The sequence below is a fragment of the Pseudophryne corroboree genome, chromosome 9 (genome assembly GCF_028390025.1).
Source record: "Pseudophryne corroboree isolate aPseCor3 chromosome 9, aPseCor3.hap2, whole genome shotgun sequence".
Classification (NCBI taxonomy): Eukaryota; Metazoa; Chordata; class Amphibia; order Anura; family Myobatrachidae; genus Pseudophryne; species Pseudophryne corroboree.
In genome coordinates this window covers 222,848,588-222,870,919 of record NC_086452.1, presented here as the reverse complement: position 1 = coordinate 222,870,919, position 22,332 = coordinate 222,848,588, and the positions used below count along the sequence as shown (strand labels likewise).

The following is a 22,332-nucleotide window of genomic DNA, read 5'->3' as shown; positions in this document are numbered from 1 at the left end:
ACTTTAGTCACTGCATTAAAAACTATGCCTATAGTGCACTCTGCACTGCGTAAGACAGCCAACATGGATGTTACCAATATAATCAGACATTTACTGTTTATAATTGGCTTTCTCTTGATCGGCCAATGCAGAGAGGCAGTGCCAAAGGGTAGGATATTTGTTTCCTTTATCACATGACTACAGAGCTAGCCAGCTCGCCCTCCTGTTTACATACAGAGCTTTAAGGTATGAAAATCAGTGTGGTGTATCTCTGGTCTGTTTCTGGCCTCTTAAAATAGACCTGTTCATTTCATTGTTCAACTCAGATATGCCTACACAGCATTGTTTCCTACAATACAGGAATTGTCATTGCCAATAATGGCCCAAGTATTTTAATGTCATATGATTAAGTGGGCTATAAATAAAGCTACCAGCCCTGTTTTTGCTATCTCATACCCTTCATAGCCATAGGGTCTTAACTAGGTTATTTTATAGGTAGTCTACCCTAGATAATCTGTTAAACAAAACAAAATTGTGACAAAAAGCAGCTGAGTACAAGAGACTCTACACTGAAAGGACAGTTATATTGAAAGATAACAAACCATATACAGGCAAAAGTAAAATGTTACATTTTGTACAGTTATTTTATGTTTTTGACTCTACATTTTTTGTAGGGCCTACAGCCAGCCCTAGCCTTGTCCTGTCCTCGGTTGCCCTGCCGGTAGACATCTGTCTGATAATCTAGTCAGGAATGCAGCTGTTTATATGGAGTCCATATGCGTTCCTTTCACATGGTTCATGGCATTTCAACCGTTGCTCTAAATCTACTGAACTGAAGAGCAGATGTTTCCTGTCTAATGTCATAGCATGATGAATATAGATAGAAAAAGTTATGTCATCGTTCATCATCCTGATCCTACAGTATGTGCAGGTGAAATTCTGAAACACAACTGCTTTAGAAAAGTATTTAAAATCCACCTGTGTTTATGAGCCACTATACTGTAGCTTTATTTGTGGTAGTGCTTGTAGCTTTCAGGGACAGTCCTAATGGTAGCTGTAGTCCAGGGAAAGCTGCTGTTTTAAATTGATTTGACATATTATTTTGTTTATACACTTGCATAAAATTAAAACACTTTGGACTATTTTACAGTTTCCTTTCTCTCCAATCTACTAAGGCATTACATGAATATATCAGACTTCCCTTGTATAAGAGTGTGAGGGATAACACTATTCTTAAACAAGTAAAAACAGAGTTGAAGAGGAAATCCCATGTTGACTTGCTTGGGGATCTTATCTATATTTAGGCTTTAGAACGTTAAAATATGCTAGGATTTATCATAAATCTGTATAAATACAAAGGCATTGCTTTTGTTCACTAGAATGTACGTTATTACAGGTTGAGTATCCCATATCCAAATATCCGAAATACGGAATATTCCGAAATACGGACTTTTTGAGTGAGAGTGAGATAATTAAACTTTTGTTTTTTGATGGCTCAATGTACACAAACTTTGTTTAATACACACAGTTATTAAAAATATTGTATTAAATGACCTTCAGGCTGTGTATATATGGTGTATATGAAACATAAATGAATTGTGTGAATGTAGATACACTTTGTTTAATGCACAAAGTTATAAAGAATATTGGCTAAAATTACCTTCAGGCTGTGTGTATAAGGTGTATATAAAACATAAATGCATTCTATGCTTAGACTTGGGTCCCATCGCCATGATATATCATTATGGTATGCAATTATTCCAAAATACGGAAAAATCCGATATCCAAAATACCTCTGGTCCCAAGCATTTTGGATAAGGAATACTCAACCTGTATTGTTATTTATAATAATATTACTATTATTATTATTATTATATTATGTCATTTATCAGTCTCTGGCCCAGAGGACCGGGATGGGGTGAGGTGTGTGGGGGTGGGGTGGGACGGGGGTGTTGTTGTTGTTGGTGGTGTACTAATTACCAGGGCCCAGGTCTGATGGAAGGGCCCAGGTCTTCCCCCCTTACCTGTCAGCAGCTGCTGTATTTGTTTCTAAGGGTGCATGGCAGAGCCGGCCCTAACCAATATGATGCCCTAGGCAAGATTTTGGCTGGTGCCCCCTAGCACCACCACTGGTTCCGCCTCTGACCTTGCACCACTTTCCAAGCACCATCACCCCTCACCCATAGCAGTCCTTATTTTGGTGTTTGTACCCCCTATATTTTAAATAGGAACAGTTTGCACATTTGGCGCACAGCCCAGAAAGGGGTGTGTTTTTGCTGGCAAGGGTCATGGCCACACAATAGTAACCCCAATTACAATTACGCCACACAATACTGCAACTTTATTCACATTTGATCATGTGATAGTGTCCATAATTCATATTACATCCCACAGTAGTATTACTTTACCTTATAAACATTACTCCTCACAGTAGAGCCTCTTATTCACATTACATCACACTGAATTGCTCCTTATTCACATTGCACCACACCCTGTTGCTCTTTATTCATATTAGACGACACAGTATTGCCCTTTCTATACACAACGCCACATAGTAGAGCACCTTATACACATAATGCCACACATTAGTAATGCATTTATACACATAATTCCACACAGTAATGCCCCTTACACATTATTAATGTCCTTATAAACATAATGTGCCTTACACATTATGACAACCTTTATTAATGCCCTTTTACACATAATGTCCCTTACATATATGCCGCACATTATGCTTATACACATAATGAAACACATAGTGCCCCTTACACATTTGCTGCACATTATTAGTGCCCCTATACACATAATGACACACATACAGTAGTACCCTGTTACACATATGCCTCACATTATTAATGCCCATATACACATGACACACATAGTGCCCCTTACACATATGTTGCAAATTATTAATGCATTTTTACATGACACACATAATGCTCCATACACATATTCCGAACACTACTGCACATCCAACCCACTCACATGCACACAGCACTCACACTGTGACCTCTGCCTCTGCTTGGATACAGATATGTCCTCATAAATCTTGCCTCAATGCGTCGGTCACCTTTTTTTCTGAAAATGCATCTTATTTGCATTGCTATGTGGCTAGGATGCACAAGCAGATTCTGCTGATTAAAATTATATGCAGCATGCCTATATATTGTGTGAGACTGTGGCTGTATCAGCATAAGAAATGCTACACACAGAATATAGGCATGCCGCATATCATTTTAATCAACAGAAGCTGCTGATGCCCCTAGGCATATCAAATGCCCTAGGCAATTGCCTAGTTTGCCTATGCCTATGGTCGGCTCTGGTGCATGGCCACACTTCCTGTCATTAGGACACGCCCCTGAAAAGCAGCTGGGCCCAGCCAGGCTCTCTACTGGCCTGCAGAGGACCTAATAATCTATATTCCCTAACACATGTACTGTACACAGATACTATATGCTAGGGCTATTTTGGGAGGGAAGCAGAATCCATTTAACCTACCAGTATGTTTTTGAATTGTGAATGGAATCTGAAGTACTCAGAGGAAACAAATGCAAGCACAGGGAGAACATACAAACTCCAAATTCAAACCCAAGACCTCAGTGCTGAGAAGTAGAATTGTTAACCACTATGCCAACCATGAGGTCACATGTTACCAGGACCTGGAAGGCTGGAACTGTGGCAGCCCACCTCCAACACGCAGATAGAACCAGGAGCACAATCAGCCTGCCATGCAGTGTGTAGTGCTATGTGACTGCAGTAATCTCATAACATAATGACATCAGACAGCAGGAACCAGGAGGTGACACATGCAGGAGAGACACTGCCGAGCGGAGCAGGGAGCTGTAAGAAACAAACCTACTTATCCCTGGCCGGGGCCCGGGACACCCTGCTGGCTTCAGTGTTCTGAACATGAGCAATATAGCGAAAATCGGCAACGAGCGAACAACTCGGAATAACCCCCATGAGCTCCACCTCCTACACCTCTGTTTGAATTATAAATTAAATATGCTAATCTGCAGATGTATTGCAAATAACATTTGCCCTGAATTAAGGAAAGTTACATTTACATGGAAGCATTATTAGTGATGAGAAAGGATGACTATTAATCATCAAGCCTATATTGGGAATAGTCCCTGCTGGTCGGCATGTCGGTATATGTTCAGCATCCCGGCGTCGGTATAGTGATCGGTCACATAACTGCATCCCGTCTCAGCATCTTGTTACACATTTCATTTTTTTTTACATGTTCAAATAAATCTAGATTGATTGAGATTCCTTGTTAAGCAAAGCCTGAGGAACTGAGGTTCTAAACCATATACACAGTATACGTCTTGTTCAATTATTAATTGACAAATAATGTAGACATTTGTTCATGCATTTCAGGTATAGTGTATGTACAAAAGAATACATATCTATATTTTCTTAGTGATAATTGGCGCAGGTAAGGTAAGATTGGCTAAGGGTTGACTAAGCACGAGGCCATTTAAGAGCTCCATTTTTTGTGATTGGTTGTTAATGACTAAGCAGTTGCTAGGTGGTTTTCAAGGGTCCTGGTAGTTTTTCTAATAGGTGTGTTTTTATGTCAATCAGGAATTGTGGGCATAGGCATAGGGTAGTATATAATCCTCAGTCATGTGCCTCAGACTTCCTCTTGCCATTTTGGAATGCCCTCCCGCCAGTGACGTGCGGTGAGGTCATTGGCTGGGGAGGCACTGATATATTTTATATATATATATATATTGTGACAAGAACACTGGGATAGTGTTTGAGGGCAGGTATGTTTGTCCCAGGTTCTTGTCTTACATGTTTTAGAAAATGAAAACTTCTAGGAAAATGCTTTTGTTTTGTTAGAACCTTTTCAGTTTGCTGGAAAAGCTGGATAAGGGCCCTGAGAGAGAGATAGGGCGAGTTCCAGACATTGGGCCGAGTTCGGATCTTTGGCCTCACAGAGGGCTAATCAGGGCTTTCAGCTGTGCAAGAGTCTTATAGGGCTTCTAGCCTGATTAATGTGTGCAGACTGCCTGGGAAGGCTGCAGGATCTCTGTGAGAGAAACACGCTTCCTGATACAAGTGAGCTATACAGTGTTTACTGGAGAACTCTGTGTTTTTGTTTAGTGATAGTTAGGAACATCTTGTGTTTAGTTAGTGCCGGACAGGCAAGGTATTTTCTTTTGGTGTTTGTTTTATTTTCTGTATTATAAAACTGGCTTGGGCCAGTTGTACCAGAAACTGGACTTGTGTGGTTCCTCAGCTGCTGCGTGCTGCCATTTACCCCAGGAAACGGCACCTTGTACCCTTACAGTGTTACAATAAATATATATATATATATATATATATAGTGTTTGAAGTGGAAATTTTGAAGTGGGGGTATGCAACAGTTAAGGATGCAAGTATGTGCGCACCGAAGGCGCGCACGCTCCAGGAAAGGGGGCGTGGTCACCCAATAGGTGGCGTGTCCAGTGTAGTAGAACCCCTTATACTATCTAGTACTGGTGCCCCTTTTACCTTATAGCACACGGTACGAGCCGAAATTCACATTATAGCACATGGTACGAGCCGAAATTCATATTGTAGCACACTGAATGAGCCGACATTCACATTGTAGCACACTGAATGAGCCGACATTCACATTATAGCACATGGTACGAGACGAAATTCACATTGTAGCACACTGAATGAGCCGACATTCACATTGTAGCACACTGAATGAGCCGAAATTCACATTATAGCACACTGAATGAGCCGAAATTCACATTGTAGCACACTGAATGAGCCGAAAGTCACATTGTAGCACACTGAATGAGCCGAAATTCACACTGTAGCACACTGAATGAGCCGAAATTCACATTGTAGCACACTGAATGAGCCGAAATTCACACTATAGCACACTGAATGAGCCGAAATTCACATTGTAGCACACTGAATAAGCCGACATTCACATTGTAGCACACTGAATGAGCCGACATTCACATTGTAGCACACTGAATGAGCCGACATTCACATTGTAGCACACTGAATGAGCCGAAATTCACATTATAGCACACTGAATGAGCCGAAATTCACACTGTAGCACACTGAATGAGCCGACACTCACATTGTAGCACACTGAATGAGCCAAAATTCACATTATAGCACACTGAATGAGCCGAAATTCACATTGTAGCACACTGAATGAGCCGAAATTCACACTGTAGCAAACTGAATGAGCCTGAAATTCACATTGTAGCACACTGAATGAGCCGAAATGCACATTGTAGCATACTGAATGAGTCGAAAGTCACATTGTAGCACACTGAATGAGCCGAAATTCACACTGTAGCACACTGAATGAGCCGAAATTCACATTGTAGCACACTGAATGAGCCGAAATTCACACTGTAGCACACTGAATGAGCCGAAATTCACATTGTAGCACACTGAATAAGCCGACATTCACATTGTAGCACACTGAATGAGCCGACATTCACATTGTAGCACACTGAATGAGCCGACATTCACATTGTAGCACACTGAATGAGCCGAAATTCACATTATAGCACACTGAATGAGCCGAAATTCACACTGTAGCACACTGAATGAGCCGACATTCACATTGTAGCACACTAAATGAGCCAAAATTCACATTATAGCACACTGAATGAGCCGAAATTCACATTGTAGCACACTGAATAAGCCGAAATTCACACTGTAGCACACTGAATGAGCCAAAATTCACATTGTAGCACACTGAATGAGCCGAAATTCACATTGTAGCATACTGAATGAGTCGAAAGTCACATTGTAGCACACTGAATGAGCCGAAATTCACACTGTAGCACACTGAATGAGCCGAAATTCACATTGTAGCACACTGAATGAGCCGAAATTCACACTGTAGCACACTGAATGAGCCGAAATTCACATTGTAGCACACTGAATGAGCCGACATTCACATTGTAGCACACTGAATGAGCCGACATTCACATTGTAGCACACTGAATGAGCCGAAATTCACATTATAGCACACTGAATGAGCCGAAATTCACATTGTAGCACACTGAATGAGCCGAAATTCACATTGTAGCACACTGAATGAGCCGAAATTCACATTGTAGCACACTGAATGAGCCGAAATTCACATTGTAGCATACTGAATGAGTCGACATTCACATTGTAGCACACTGAATGAGCTGAAATTGTCATAGCAGGGAGAGCCAGAGTGACGACAGGGAGAGAGAATGACGACAGGGAGAGAGAGTGACGACAGTGACAGCAGGGAGAGAGAGTGACAGCAGGGAGAGAGAGAGTGACGATAGTGACAGCAGGGAGAGAGACGACAGTGACAGCAGGGAGAGAGAGAGAGTGACAACAGTGACAGCAGGGAGAGAGATTGACGACAGGGAGAGAGTGTGACAGTAGGGACAGGGACAGTAACGACAGGGAGAGAGGGTGACAGCAGGTGAACATTACCTGACTCATTTGTTGCGGCTGGTGGCGGTGAGTGGCTGGCGGCGGTGGGCGGCTGGCGGCGGTGAGCGGCTGGCGGCGGTGAGCGGCTGTGCGCTCTACACAGCCGCCGGCCGTCAAGCAGGGGCTTCTGTCTGAGAGAGGGCGGAGGAGGAGAGCACCAGGCGCCGCTCAATTCACGCTGGGTCTGTGGCTTCCCGCCGCTGTCGCCGTGCACATTAGCCAGCGTTTGGGCCAGCGGGGGACATGGAACACACTTTAGCTAGTAGGGGGAGGGGGGTACATGGCACACACACATTAGCTAGTAGGGGGAGGGGGGTACATGGCACACACACATTAGCTAGTAGGGGGAGGGGGGACATGGCACACACACATTAGCTAGTAGGGGGAGGGGGGACATGGCACACACACATTAGCTAGTAGGGGGAGGGGGGACATGGCACACACACATTAGCTAGTAGGGGGAGGGGGTACATGGCATACACACATTAGCTAGTAGGGGGAGGGGGGGGACATGGCACACACACTTTAGCTAGTAAGAGGGGGGACATGGAACACACACATTAGCTAGAAGGGGGAGGGGGGGACATGGAACACACTTTACCTAGATTACAGTAGGAAGATCTGCCGTTCCGCTCTCCCCCTCCTCCCTGTACCGCTGCTGGTGCACTCCTGTCTTCCGCTCTCCCTCTCCTCCATGTACCGCTGCTGCTGCACTGTCTTCAGGCTCTGCCTGTGTGTGACAGGCGCAGGATCAGCAGCGGCAGCAACAGCAAGAACAGTACTATGAAGTCAGCCCCGCATGGACTCCTGGACATCCCGGCGCCGCCGCAGCTGGAGCAGTATCTGACTGGTCCCGCCGCCACTTCTCCCGGCCGCGTCTATGTGACAGGTGCCTCGCTAGCAGGCGCGTGCTTTCCCTGCCAGTGAGGCACTTGTATAAGTGCCGCATTCTAGTCTTTTTGTAATGGGCTTTTCCAGCGCATGGCCCCGCCCCCCCGCTTTGTCCCGTTCCCACTAGCTACGGGAGGCACTAGCTGTCAGTGCCTCCCAAACGTATTAGATGGGCTAAAATGATTATATTAATATAAAGAGGGTACATATGACACAGAATATGTGTCTTATGTATCTTCTTTCTATTATTTTAATAATTAATGACAGGGGAAGCACTGCCTCCCCTGACTGCACGTCCCTGCCTCCCGCCCGCCCGGATGTTTTTTCCTCTGCGTTTTTCTTCAATTTAGTTGGCTATTAACAGTTAGATCGGCGGGAAGTCGCTACCAGCCAGCAGTCAGCTAGGTATAAGTAGTCATTGTGGGACACCCTCATTTAGAAAGACGGCGAGTGTGTCCTTACCTTGCGGGTGGACAATAGATGTTCCCCTGCGGGAACATCAGTATTTGCTAAAGAGAAGAGTGGTGAGTCCTGCACAATGCAGGTTATGCATGTAGGAGGTGGTGTTGCTGTTTAGTCCCCTCCTCAGTTTTTGTTGACACAATTTAAGTGACTGGAGCTGGCGTCTGGTAGCGACTCTTCCTTTGCCATCCTCTAACATAAACTCATTATCCTAAATCTAGTTTAACAATCAGGTCAGCCATCAATAAATACCATCTGACCTTTCACTCTAGCTGTCTGTGTCTGTGTCGTTATTTTAGGGATAAGCTGGTCGGTGTCGTTATTTTAGTGTTAAACTAGCTTAAATAAAGTGTTTTCAGTTAATCACAATAAAATTATGGGCGCCTTATGTGTATGGGGGGAATAAAAATCTACTTGCCCTTTTGCTACCATTATGCTTTTTATTAAGTGGAATTGCTACACAAACACACTAATCTACATCTTTTGTAGTATTTTTATTATTATTATTATTATTATTATGTTCATGTCTACTGTATGTAATGTGTGCCCTTCCTTGTTGCATTTCCCTGGTAAATGTTAATTTGTCCTAAGCATGAAGCATGAGTATAATAAGGTCAGAGGAGAGAATTCCTGCAGAAACATTGCTTTTATGCTCCAGTTCCTTCACTCGGCCACTGGACGTGCAGCTAACGCCGTCACTTAAATTATGTCCTTTCCATGAGCACTGGTACATAGGCCACGGGAGACGAGCCGTAGAGACAGCAAAAGTCCCCGTGGCTGTTGCAGACAGGGAGGGAACCGTTTCCTTGCCTCCAAACACTGACAAAGCGCATTAGGATTCTTGTATCTGTAAAGAGAAATCTCATGTACATTTTCACCCCACTGCTTACGGCACACAAAGCGCTGTTTTATTTATATCCTGTTTTCCCGCTAGCTCTCAGCCCCCCTTATGTTTCAATCAGATCAAGTAAAAGCATTTAGTTATACACACAGATGGAAAGAACAAAGTTTGTACATGTTTATTATAATTATTTTTATTAATTTCAGTAATCTATCCACAAGAGTAAAAGCTGGGCAAAACGTATGAATCTGCGTGTGATGCTCCTGGAGATGTAGTTCTAATGTGAAGATAGAAGGAGGAATCACAGAAATTCTAATTTTGTTTCAGATCTACAGTATAGGCACCTTTGATACAAGTTGTTTCACTCAAATATGCTAATAAATTGCAGACAATGTGAATCATAAAATAAGGAAACCATCATGAGGTGTGAAATATTAGAGGGTATTGGATTCCTGTCCATACTAATGTAAGCAGTCTTTACTGCTGTAAGGGGGTAATTCAGAGTTGATCGCAGCAGCAAATTTGTTAGCAGTTGGGCAAAACCATGGGCCTAATTCAGACCTGATTATAGCTGCAAATTTGTTAGCATATGGGCAAAACCTGGGGGGTAATTCCAAGTTGATCGCAGCAGGAAATTTTTTAGCAGTTGGGCAAAACCATGGGGGTAATTCCAAGTTGATCGCAGCAGGATTTTTGATAGCAACTGGGCAAAACCATGTGCACTGCAGGGGAGGCAGATATAACATGTGCATAGAGAGTTAGATTTGGGTGTGGTGTGTTCAATCTGCAATCTAATTTGCAGTGTAAAAATAAAGCAGCCAGTATTTACCCTGCACAGAAACAATATAACCCACCCAAATCTAACTCTTTCTGCACATGTTATATCTGCCTCCCCTGCAGTGCACATGGTTTTGCCCAGTTGCTATCAAAAATCCTGCTGCGATCAACTTGGAATTACCCCCCATGTGTACTGCAGGGGCGGCAGATATAACATGTGCAGAGAGAGACAGATTTGGGTGTGGTGAGTTAAATCTGCAATCTAAATTGCAGTGTAAAAATAAAGCAGCCAGTATTTACCCTGCACAGAAACAAAATAACCCACCCAAATCTAACTCTTTCTGCACGTTATATCTACCTCCCCTGCAGTGCACATGGTTTTGCCCAACTGCTAAAAAATTTCCTGCTGCGATCAACTTGGAATTACCCCCCATGTGCACTGCAAGGGGGCAGATATAACATGCGCAGAGAGAGTTAGATTTGGGTGGGGTGTGTTCAAACTGAAATCTAAATTGCAGTGTAAAAATAAAGCAGCCAGCATTTACCCTGCACAGAAACAATATAACACACCCAAATCTAACTCTCTGCACATGTTACATCTGCCCCCCCCCCTTCCTGCAGTGCACATGGTTTTGCCCATCTGCTAACAAATTTTCTGCTACGATCAGAATTAGGCCCCATGGGGGTAATTCCAAGTTGATCGCAGCAGGAAATTTTTTAGCAGTTGGGCAAAACCATGTGCACTGCAGGGGAGGCAGATATAACATGTGCAGAGAGAGTTAGATTTGGGTGGGTTATTTTGTTTCTGTGCAGGGTAAATACTGGCTGCTTTATTTTTACACTGCAATTTAGATTGCAGATTGAACTCACCACACCCAAATCTAACTCTCTCTGCAAATGTTATATCTGCCTCTCCTGCAGTGCACATGGTTTTGCCCAACTGCTAAAAAATTTCCTGCTGCAATCAACTCAGAATTACCCCCCATGTGCACTGCAGGCGTGGCAGATATAACATTTGCAGAGTTAGATTTGGGTGGGTTATTTTGTTTCTGTGCAGGGTAAATATTGGATGCTTTATTTTTACACTGCAATTAAGATTTCAGTTTGAATACACCCCACCCAAATCTAACTCTCTCTGCACGTTATATCTGCCCCCCCTGCAGTGCACATGGTTTTGCCCAACTGCTAACAAATTTGCTGCTGCGATCAACTCTGAATTACCCCCTAAGTCCACAAATGTGGAAATAATTTAGAGCTGGACATTACATCCTAATTGTAAGTGGCAGCTGTTTAAATAAGCTAATGGGTGTAATTCATATCTCTGCTGAGTGTGGAACTAGAAGTATCTTGTTCTGTTTACATGAATTTATGTGCATGTGCCCCTGAACTTCTATAGCAATAGATTCCACTGCTTCATTTCAGGAATCAGGTCAGCGTTAATCCCTTTTGTGATTTAGAGCAGAAAAATGGAGATACCGCTCACTTGTAAGCTAGAGATTACTGCAATAAATTACAATTTAGGACAACAGTTATATTTCATAATTTTTGTTGATAAAAGTAAGTACTGTATGTTTGAGTGTTGCATACAGCAAGACAAAGCCCTGTTATCCATTATCAGCTTCCTCTTCTACGATATCCATTTTCTTTACATACAATTACTCATTCTATGTCAACTAGTCTTGAAGCTTGGTCTTCTGCTTACTCGAAGTTCTTCTTAGAAAAGCCCTTCATGTATGAAACAAATTAATTTGCAAACACATCTCTAAAAAGTGAGGTTGTTCTTGGAAAGTACTGAAACACAGAAGCTGTGTATTGTAAGTTCCATACAGCAAGTCTATACAGGACTTTTGGGGTCTCATGGGTACCCGGGTGACTTTTATGTGCCTGGCATCACTAATGAGAATTAGTGGCCCTATTTGCTAAGCAATATTAACCCTCTTAAAGCAAAAGGTGCACATTAAACAAAAATGACCACTGGTGCTGTTGTGTCCTCGATTTGACAAAGGAGCAGTGACAAATTTCCCATTAGGCATGTGAGGCACGTGCCTAGGGGCGGCACTTGCTTGGGGGCGACACTTGGATTCTTGTGTTGGCACTGACAGGCCAAAATGTACCAGTAACTGCAAAATATTTCCACTGTACTGTACCATATGCCATCTTGAATGGAGTGTAAATCGGTGGGACATGCACATACTGCTCCTTAGTAAATATGTATACATATAGTAATTAAAAATAGAAAAATGTCATAGTGTCTTTTTTTTATTAATCTATACAATTGTCTGTCATCAAATAAGAGATTATAACCAATCAGTGAAAATAATTAAATTAGGCGGGGGTAGGGGGGAGCACTGTTGTTGTTGTGCCTAGGGGTGTCCACACCCCTAAATCCACCCCTGCAAAGGTGGCTGTAGTATTCCTGCTTATCTATCTCACAGTATTGTAATACAGGAGCTATAGATCACATGAATGTTTTAGAACATAAACCTTTGAATATTTTGGTTTTGAAATATCAAAATATACATTTTAGTGTGACTGATGGTTTATGGGCTGATTTATTAGTCTGTTCACACATGCTGGTTTTTCAGATGGTTTCGGATTACAAAATGCCTGCATTCATTTGGAATCCTCTTTTAATGAAAATAAATATTTCTCTCTCTCTCTGTTTATTTGCAGCACATCCATCTTGATGGCTTGCCAGCTGTTCTCGGAGCACACTGATTACTCATCCCTCTGTAATTACCTCAGCTGACTACAGGGTATCAATTAAATAAATCTCTCAGCAAGTCCTGAGAATGGGTTAATCCTGCAGTCTTGAGTACAAAGGATGCACAAAGAATGTTTCTGTTGAAAATGTATGATTTGGCTCGTTAAGTGCTTGCATCCGTCAGGATAAAATGGCAGCTTACTTCTATATGGATACAGTTCATGCTAATGGGTGTCATATGACTGTCTTGATGAACATTCAACGCTGTCGGTGAGTTTGGTATTTGTAAGCAAACCATCGATCGTTGACTGTACATCACGGCAAAAACACTGTCTTCTTGGATACCTGTCCAGTCTTGCTGCTGCTTGGCCATTTCTCTCCGGATGAAACCATAATTTCAATTACATGGAACCAGTCAATCTCAAAATTTTATACATTCACAAATACACCCTGTTACTCTCTTACCATTCCTGGAAACTGTATAACCAATCTGTTTTTTTAATTGTGTAATGCCATCGGCCAATGGTGATAGCAAAATAGCAAAAATGATCATTGGTAGAAGGAACCATCTTTTTTACACTACTAGAAAGCCACCTATTGATATTTTCACCTTTCATGACATGATACTTTGGAAAGCAGCTGCCAGATAATAAGAGGAAGGAGACAAGTGAAATGGTAGTTAACATGAGAACATCTGAAATACATTGTTGACAAGATGATCAGTGGATGTAGGAAATTTGTAATGGGCTCAGGCAAAAACCATCACTGTATGCAATGTAAACCAAATTATTATGTTTCTACTAAGATCTAATCTGTGCAATTATGTACTGGATTATATTATTTGTTTTAATGTTGATTTACCTTGGTGTTTGAATATTTGAAAGAGAGAACTTTATGAAGAAACCAAATAAAAAGGTCACAATTAACATTCATTGCTGTCGGTGGGTTGAGTTAAGAGAACAAGCTCGCTGAACAATGAATGCAACTGTGTCCCCAATTTATACAGGAACGTGAATGTGCAGGTTTTGGTACACATTGTGGATTTAAAGAATGGTCTCATAATTCTTGTAGACTGCAGAGTTGCTTAAATAAATTTCAAGTATATGGCTAAATTATATCAGAGTTTTTCTGCTGGACATTGCATGATAGATAGGATCAAAATCTGTATGTAGAGTTACATGTAATTATAGAAGCATCTTAAAACAATATTTCTATAGGTATTGGCTCTTTTTTGAGTTAAAGTAACTGCCTATTTGCTATCACTGAACAATGATGCTGGTTTAAAAGGGCAAACAATAGTTTAAGATATAAGCGATTGTCCCAACATTAGAGGTCTATTTACTAAGCCTTGGATGGAGATAAAGGGGGACATTTACTAAGCAGTGATAAGAGCGGAGAAGTGAGCCAGTGGAGAAGTTACCCATGGCAACCAGTCAGCACTGAAGTAACATCTAGAATTTGCATACTATAAAATTATACAGAGCTGCTGATTGGTTGATGGGGCAACATCTCCACTGGCTCACTTCTCCGCTCTTATCACTGCTTAGTACATGTCCCCCAAAGTCACTGGAGAGTACTAGCCAATCGACTCCTAACTGCCATGCCACAGGTTCTGTTTGAAAAATGACAGGAGACGATTGGCTGGTACTTTATCTCCCAGCAACTTTATCTCCATCAAAGGCTTAAGTAAATAGACTCCTTGGTTACAAATACAGTTTTACTAAGAACAGGTAAATAAATTACTGATGCTTTGAAGACTTTCCTGTGACCTGGAGAAGGAGTTGTCATTTGCGTTACAGTTTATTATACTAAGCTGACAACTGGCATTATAGCATTGATTTTGACCAGGGTGAATTATTCAGCTGTAGGCAGATAAGAAAGACCCCATTGGAGTTGGGTACAAAACCAGCTCAAGGGTGCAGATATACACCTGGACGGACCATTTTGTGATGCAAGGTGTGGAAGGAATTTACTGGAGAGCTGTATTTTCATTTTGTAACTAAGAGATGAGCTAGGACACACCCTCTAGCAGCGCAAATAGTTTTGCCACGGCACTAAATTCTATTTTCCTCTGTATTTCCTCTGAACTAATGAACTATATGTCATTTTATTGCAAATGTAGCCACAATCTTTTTTTATCAGCAGCTGAAATACAGTTTTTACTAGAAATATGGATATTAATTGTGGAAGATGTATTTCAGCCACATATCATGCAAATAATTAACTACACATTTAGGAATCCGGTATACAATTGAAGCAAAATACAGTATACACATGTAATTAAATATTTCATAAACATTTTTCTGCTGATTTTGTTCTTTAGTTGCAACCAAAATCTACTCACACTTATGATGTTTAATAAAGTGTTGTTGTTTTTAATATAGTATTGGTTTAATGAAATTTGGCTACATCAAGTGATTACCAAAGTAATCACTTGATTAATCACTTGAGTAATCACTTGAGTAATCCATACATGGGGTGGAAAATGAATGTGGAAGAATCACACCTAGCATGTAGAATAAAAGTAACGCAGAGCAATTTAAATTCACCAACGTCAAAAAAAAAAAGATCCCTCTGTCAATTTGTGAGTTAGCTTGGATCAGGGCTACACTATTCTAATTTTACACTGAATATTATCTGTATGTGAAGACTCACTTACAGAAGGATGTTGAAGCATCTGGATTACAGAGATCCTTGGCCACAGCAGAAATGAATGGATTCTTTTACATACTGCAGCTACTGCATTAAAGCATCATAACACTAATAGTGGGTAATAATCACATGTACAGTGGCGTCTCTATAATGGGTGCAGTGTGTGCAGTGCACATGGGTCCCCGGGATCCAGGATGGGCCAACACCACACACCCTGCACCCATTCTTTATATATTCACCTCTCCGGATTCTCCCACCGGTGGCAGCATCTCTCAACATATCTCCGGTAAATTGGCAACACCCATCTTTCTGGAGATCTTGTGCATGTGCAGTAAGGAAATCTCTGGGAAAATGGCCGCCGCACCATTTCCCCGGAGATTTGCACATGCGCAATTGAATTTATGCCCCTCTAGTGCTCAGACTCTATTGCAATGACGAGCGCTGGCTACAGAGGAGAGGGCCCCGACAGAAGAGGATGGAAACATGCCTCTGGTAAATATGCTGCTACACATTTAATACCCAAATTTATGAGTCTAACGTTCACAACAACTAATATCCACCTCTAGAACTTCTTATTGGTTGACAGCTGGCATGATTATCTGTGTGAAGATGAATTCTGCAATTAAAGTGAAGATATTTAATTATCTTAAAAGAATCAAATAAGCAGTAAAGTGTGGAATGTCATATGCTAGATTTAGGGCGGGATGTACTAAAGGGAATATGCGATAAAACCCCCGTTTTCGTGGGTTTTATCGCATTTTTGTATGTACAAACACCCGAACGCCGCATTTTTACCACACAGGGTATAGAAGCCTATGGGCTTCTTATCGCCGGCTGCTGCAACCCGCCGCATACGCCAACCCCTCTCCCCCCCCCCTTCTGAGGTCCTTCTGGCTGCAGGGGGAGAAGGAGGCGCCGGGTACAGCCTGCTGCCTGCTTCCTGGCCGGGGAGCAGGTGAAGAGCCCAGGGAAGTGATGGAAACCACCCGCACACCACCTCACAAGTATCGCTGGGGGCCTCCGTCACCGCATTGCGATATTGATCGCATATGTTAGTACATCATTGTGATGGGCAGCGAGGGTGGCGATGTATGTTAATACATCCCGCCCTTACTGATTAAGGAATTTGCAAGAACAATCAGGAACAATGACTTAAACCTGCCATACACTATAGATTTTTCTGACGACCTGTCTAATGGTGCAAAGGGTTGAGTGGTTTTATATTGCCAGTGCACAATTGATCATGAGGATGTACAGCAGAGTGTATGAAATTGGCTTAACACTAGTCTGACAGATCCAACTTAATTTGAAATTCAATACAAAAAAATGACATAGTTCATATACTGTACATACACTGAATAATAATTACTCTGAACTTTCTTATGCAGGCATATATCTACACCACAATTCCCCATTCAGCTGATCCAATCCACTGGCAAAACCATACATGTTAAAAATCACAGACTTGCCGTTTTCGATCACTTTTGGGTTAGAATCAGCGAATTGAAGATTTCCAACATGTTGGATTTCCCCAGTCCTCTGACCCAGGCATCAGCAGAAGAAAAATTGCCCTGATAGCTGCCTTATGTATTGGACCTTTTACATCTGATAGATTGGCTGGAAATATGTTTCATTGTATAGCCAACATAGGATTGTATGGACTTTCTCCAAGGCAGTAAGTACAAAGCATAGATGGTTGCTTTACTGTTTCTCTGCAATAAACACAAATCATGGAACGCATTCTCTTCTCCCAACCTACACTACTGTGTGCAGAACTGGCTTGTCCTACTTAATACTCTAATGTCCAGTGATGACTAATTATTTGTTGTATTGTATATTTTCCAAAGACAAAAAGCAGCTTGTAATTGGTAATAAAACATGTGTTCACTTGTGTAATGCAATTCATTTAAAAAGTATTCCATGATGAAAATTATAATTGTGTAAAACATATTTCTTTACATTACAACCTAACCCTGATATTTTGATGTTCACTAAGTAACCTTAACCTTCTCTTAGAGCCATTAAAGAAACATATTTGAAAATAGCTAAGCCCAAAGCAAATTAGCTATCCTAAGTAATGTCTTTTACTAATCATTACTTAAGGCATCATTTCCCATTACACTCCACGTTGTAAGGACATCCATGATTGAGTCCGGATGGTTAAATCAGAATGACTGAGGCACTAAATTAAGTCACCTGTGCTCAAGCGTGGATAACCTCAGAACCTGGGCTGTAATGGTGGAGTTTTGGAGCCTCCAATTTAAGATGTTACATAAAGTAGTTACAATACATAACAACATCTACATATACATTTATTAATGAATACTAACAATATGGCGTACCTTCTGTGGGTTCAGGGTGTGCAGCACAGATAGGACCGTGAGTCAAGGGATCCTGTGGTGCCCTCGTGACTTATGCGCCAATCTTGTGCTCACAGTTGTACAGGCACAATCCACAATTCATTCTACTTTGCATTTAAGAAGTTTCTGGCACAGATGAAAGAAATCTGGGAGATTATTTAACCTGGGACTGAGAGTGTGGAGGCACGGTTTACAGAACAAGAGAGAGACAGAGTGACAAATGGCAGTGAAGATCCTCCCATGATGGAATCCAGAGAGATGACAGCAGACTGGTTAGGATGTCTTTATTGAAGGTTGATTAATAGATACTGTAACATGAAAATGTATCAGCCTAAAATTCACAATCAGGGGGAGTCAGCAGGGCACAGAGGTTGTATCTCCACAGTTAAGGTAAGTGATGTCGAAGGGGGAGTTAATAACTATGCTGATGGAAAAGTTAGTGATTATACTGAAGGTATCAATGTACTGATGGGGATGATTATTATTATTATTATTATTATTATTATTATTATGAGGGGGTTAATGATTATTTTGATGGGAAATTAATGATTATGTTCATGAGGTTTCATTATGAATTAAACTCATCATCACCATCAAAAAAACTCTCCAAATTATTGTTATCATAATCAATTCCTTTGGTATCTCAGTGTCTATTAAGCATGAGAGAGGTTGGAGGTAAGTCTGCACTTGTAATGGCCTTAGCATAGCCCATGTTATGATCATACCACCTTGTTGTACTGTTAATGGGGGAGAGGGGTACCTTATTAGGTTCATGCTGAGGTGCCACAGGCTCTTTGGTACATCAAGAGAGATGTATCAAGAGTTAATGAGTTATACATAAAACCTGATTAGTTGCCATGGGCAATTTCTCCACTTTATCCCTCTCAACATTTAAAACATCTCCCCCTGAGTGAGCTGGACACTTGTCCTTTAGAAGCCAGAGTCATGTTTTTATTTCAGCTATTTGCCACCAACCCTAGTAATGCTGTATTAATACTGTATATTAATACATTAATTTCCTCCCTGCCAAAGTCAAGAATTGAGGCTAATCTGGCTGCAGTATTCTCTTGCACATTAATCACAATAAGGGGCATATGTATCACAGCTTGGAAAAGATAAAGAACCAACCTATTGGCTCTAGTCTTCTTTCAAACACAGCCTGTAAACTAACAGAAGCTGATTGGTTGGTACTTTGGGGTCTATTTACTAAGCCTTGAAGGAAGAAGAAGTGGATGGAGATCAAGTACCAACCAACAAGCTCCTGACATTTTTTAAACACAGAAGTCTATTTACTAACCCCTGAATGAGATAAAGTGGGCACAGATAAATTACCAGCCAATCAGCTCCTAACTGCCATGTCACAGGCTTGGGCTTGAAAAATGACAGGAGTGGTTGACTGGGACTTTATCTCCATCCAAGGCTTAGTACATAGACCCCACAGTCTGTAACATGGCAGCTATGAGCTGATTGGCTGGTATTTTATCGCTCTCCACTTTATCTCTCAGCAAGCTTTGATACACATGACCCTTTTTCTCTGCTCTATGTTATAGTAATGTGACATCAATAATATTTATAATACTTAGGGGCAAATTTGGTAAAGTGCTCAGTTTGAAAATTGAGCAATTTATTAAAGGCCAAACTGCACATAAAAGAGCATAACTGAAATCCAAAGGATTATACACCGCAGTACTAATTTTGAGAACTAGCAGATTTACAAACCATCCCATCAGGGGTGGAACTAAAGGTGGTGCTGTCAGTGCATTATATTGGACTTGCTGCAATGAAGGAGCCTGCAGCCACCAGCATTATTACAGAGCAGGGGTAATAATCAGTCAAGCTGACTCATTAAAATATGCTGCAGCAGGCCGTGTTTCGTAATAACGCAGGAGGTGGTCCAGCCATAGGAGAGGAGGGGACCCCTTCCCTTTATACTCTTTACCTTAATGGGAGATGCCAAGAAGTTGGTAGGAGCATAGCTGATGTGAGCAAGGAGGTTAGTCCACACGTTCACTCCAAACCAGAGTAGGTTTTATTGAAGACAACAGGATACAGGTGATAGAATATTAACATCAGTCCATATGATAAGGTATCAATCTCTCCTGAGTACTGTACAGAACTGTGAAAGGCTAGGGCATATGCAGACTCTTTTATAGAACCAAATAAACAACATACACCTTCAGTCTAATCAGACTGACCTTTAAGTCATATGATGTTAGTGTGGCTGATGAGTTATTTATTTATTTCCAGTTATTTACATAGCACACATAGGGGGGTAATTCCGAGCTGATCGTAGCTGTTTTAAATTTAGCACAGCTACGATCATGTTCCCTGACATGCGGGGGGACGCCCAGCATGTCAGCCCGCCTCTCCCCGCACAATTACAAACGCATCGCACAGTGGCGATGCCTTTGTATTTGTGGAGTAACTCCCGGCCAGCGCAGCTCCAGCGGCTGGCCGGAAGTTAATTGTAGCTGCCGCTGGCTGCAGCGGCTGAGTGAGACATCACGCAGCGGCCGCGGCCCGCCCCCCCAAATGGTCCGGCCACGCCTGCATTGGTCGGACCGTTCCCCTAAACGGCGGTTTAACGCCGCCATCCAGCCCCCTCACGCCCAGCGACTGCCTCTGTCTCAGAGGCAATCGCTAGGTAACGAAAGCTGCCATGCACCGGCGCATGCGCAGTTCCGACCCGATCGCTGCGCTGCGGCAAACTGCAGTGAGCGATCGGGTGGGAATAACCCCCATAGTCCACAGTGCTTTACAGAGAAAATTCGGCCATTCACGGTATCCGGACTCCAGGTCGACACCAAAAAGGTCGACACACCTTAGGTCGACGCCAATTGGTCAACAAACCTTAGGTCGACGTGGCCAAAAGGTCGACATGAACAATGTCGGCATGGAAAAGGGTCGACATGAGTTTTTCACATTTTTTTCTTAATTTTTTTTTAACTTTTTCATACTTTACAACCCACGTGGACTACGATTGGGAATGGTAACCTGTGCTGAGCGCAGTGGTAGCGGAGTGAGGGGACGGGGTGCACTAATTGGGGTTCCTGGTCACTCTACGAAGAAAACGACACAAAAAAACATAAAAAACTCATGTCGACCTTTTTCCATGTCGACCTAATGACTATGTCAACCTAATGACCATGTTGACCTAGTGCATGTCCACCAATGTCCATGTTGACCTAGTGCATGTCCACCAACTAATGACTCGACCTAATTCTTGTCGACCTAATGACCCATACCCCCATTCACATCAGTCTTTGCCCAAGTGGAACTTACACTCTATATTCCCTACCACATGTACATGCACATACATTCACGCTAGGGTTTTTTGTTGGGAGCCAATTAACCTACCAGTAGAGTTTTGGATTGTGGGAGAAAACCACAGTACCCGGAGGAAACCCACGCAAGGCAGTAATGCTAACCATTACACCATCCTCCATGTACAATAATGCTTAGTTTAGAGACATCTTGTAGCGTGTAACCTTTTAACTATATTTCAACATACTTGTCACTCTAGATCAGGCTTTTTCAACCAGTGTGCCGTGGCACACTAGTGTGCCGCGACCAGTTGGAAGGTGTGCCGCGGAGCCAGAGCAGCTTCCTGCACCTACAGAGTGAACTGTTGGCCCGGGCTCTTCTTAAAGGATTAGTCGTGCTCCGGCCGTGACCTATGCCTTGAAGACGCGGCGGAGTGATATCATAGGTCACGGCCGCCGCATCTCACCAGCCAGCCCACCCGCCTGCATACGCATCTTCCAGTTCCTGCCTGCATACACAGCTATCCTTGCCCACCCACATCCACACCTGCCCGCCCGCCCCCTGCTCAGTATTTGCAGCACTCCACTATGAACAACCCCCGCCACTGAGGGACAGGAAGGAAGACAGCTGACCGGTAGGGGCTAATATTTGTTACTTTATTTCTCCTGTGGGGAACAATAGGATTTCTGTGGGAAGAATAAGGATTTATGGGGGGGGGGGGGGGGGGGGGGCGGAACAATGTGAATAATTCATGTGGGGAGCAACATGATTTATGTGGGGAGCAATAGGATTTATGTATTGAGCAACATGATTTATGTGGGGAGCAATGGGATTGTTTTTTCTGTGTAGGCCAAGGTATGTGTGGATTTTATTTTACTGTGAGGGCCAATGTGTGTGTTTTGTTTATTTCTGTGGGGAACTTATGGTGTGCCTTGGCAATTTTAAAATAT

At 42.3% G+C, this 22,332-nt stretch overlaps 1 long non-coding RNA gene across 1 annotated transcript in view; it reads left to right on the top strand.

Moving 5' to 3' along the window:
• LOC134957903 (uncharacterized) overlaps nucleotides 1-17,649 on the top strand; it is a 103,481-nt gene extending 85,832 nt beyond the window's left edge. Inside the window, exons 3-4 of the long non-coding RNA XR_010186788.1 lie at nucleotides 13,076-13,158; nucleotides 17,147-17,649. This is a non-coding gene — a long non-coding RNA (uncharacterized LOC134957903). The remainder of the gene's footprint in view (nucleotides 1-13,075; nucleotides 13,159-17,146) is intronic.
• The last annotated feature ends 4,683 nt before the right edge of the window (nucleotides 17,650-22,332 follow it).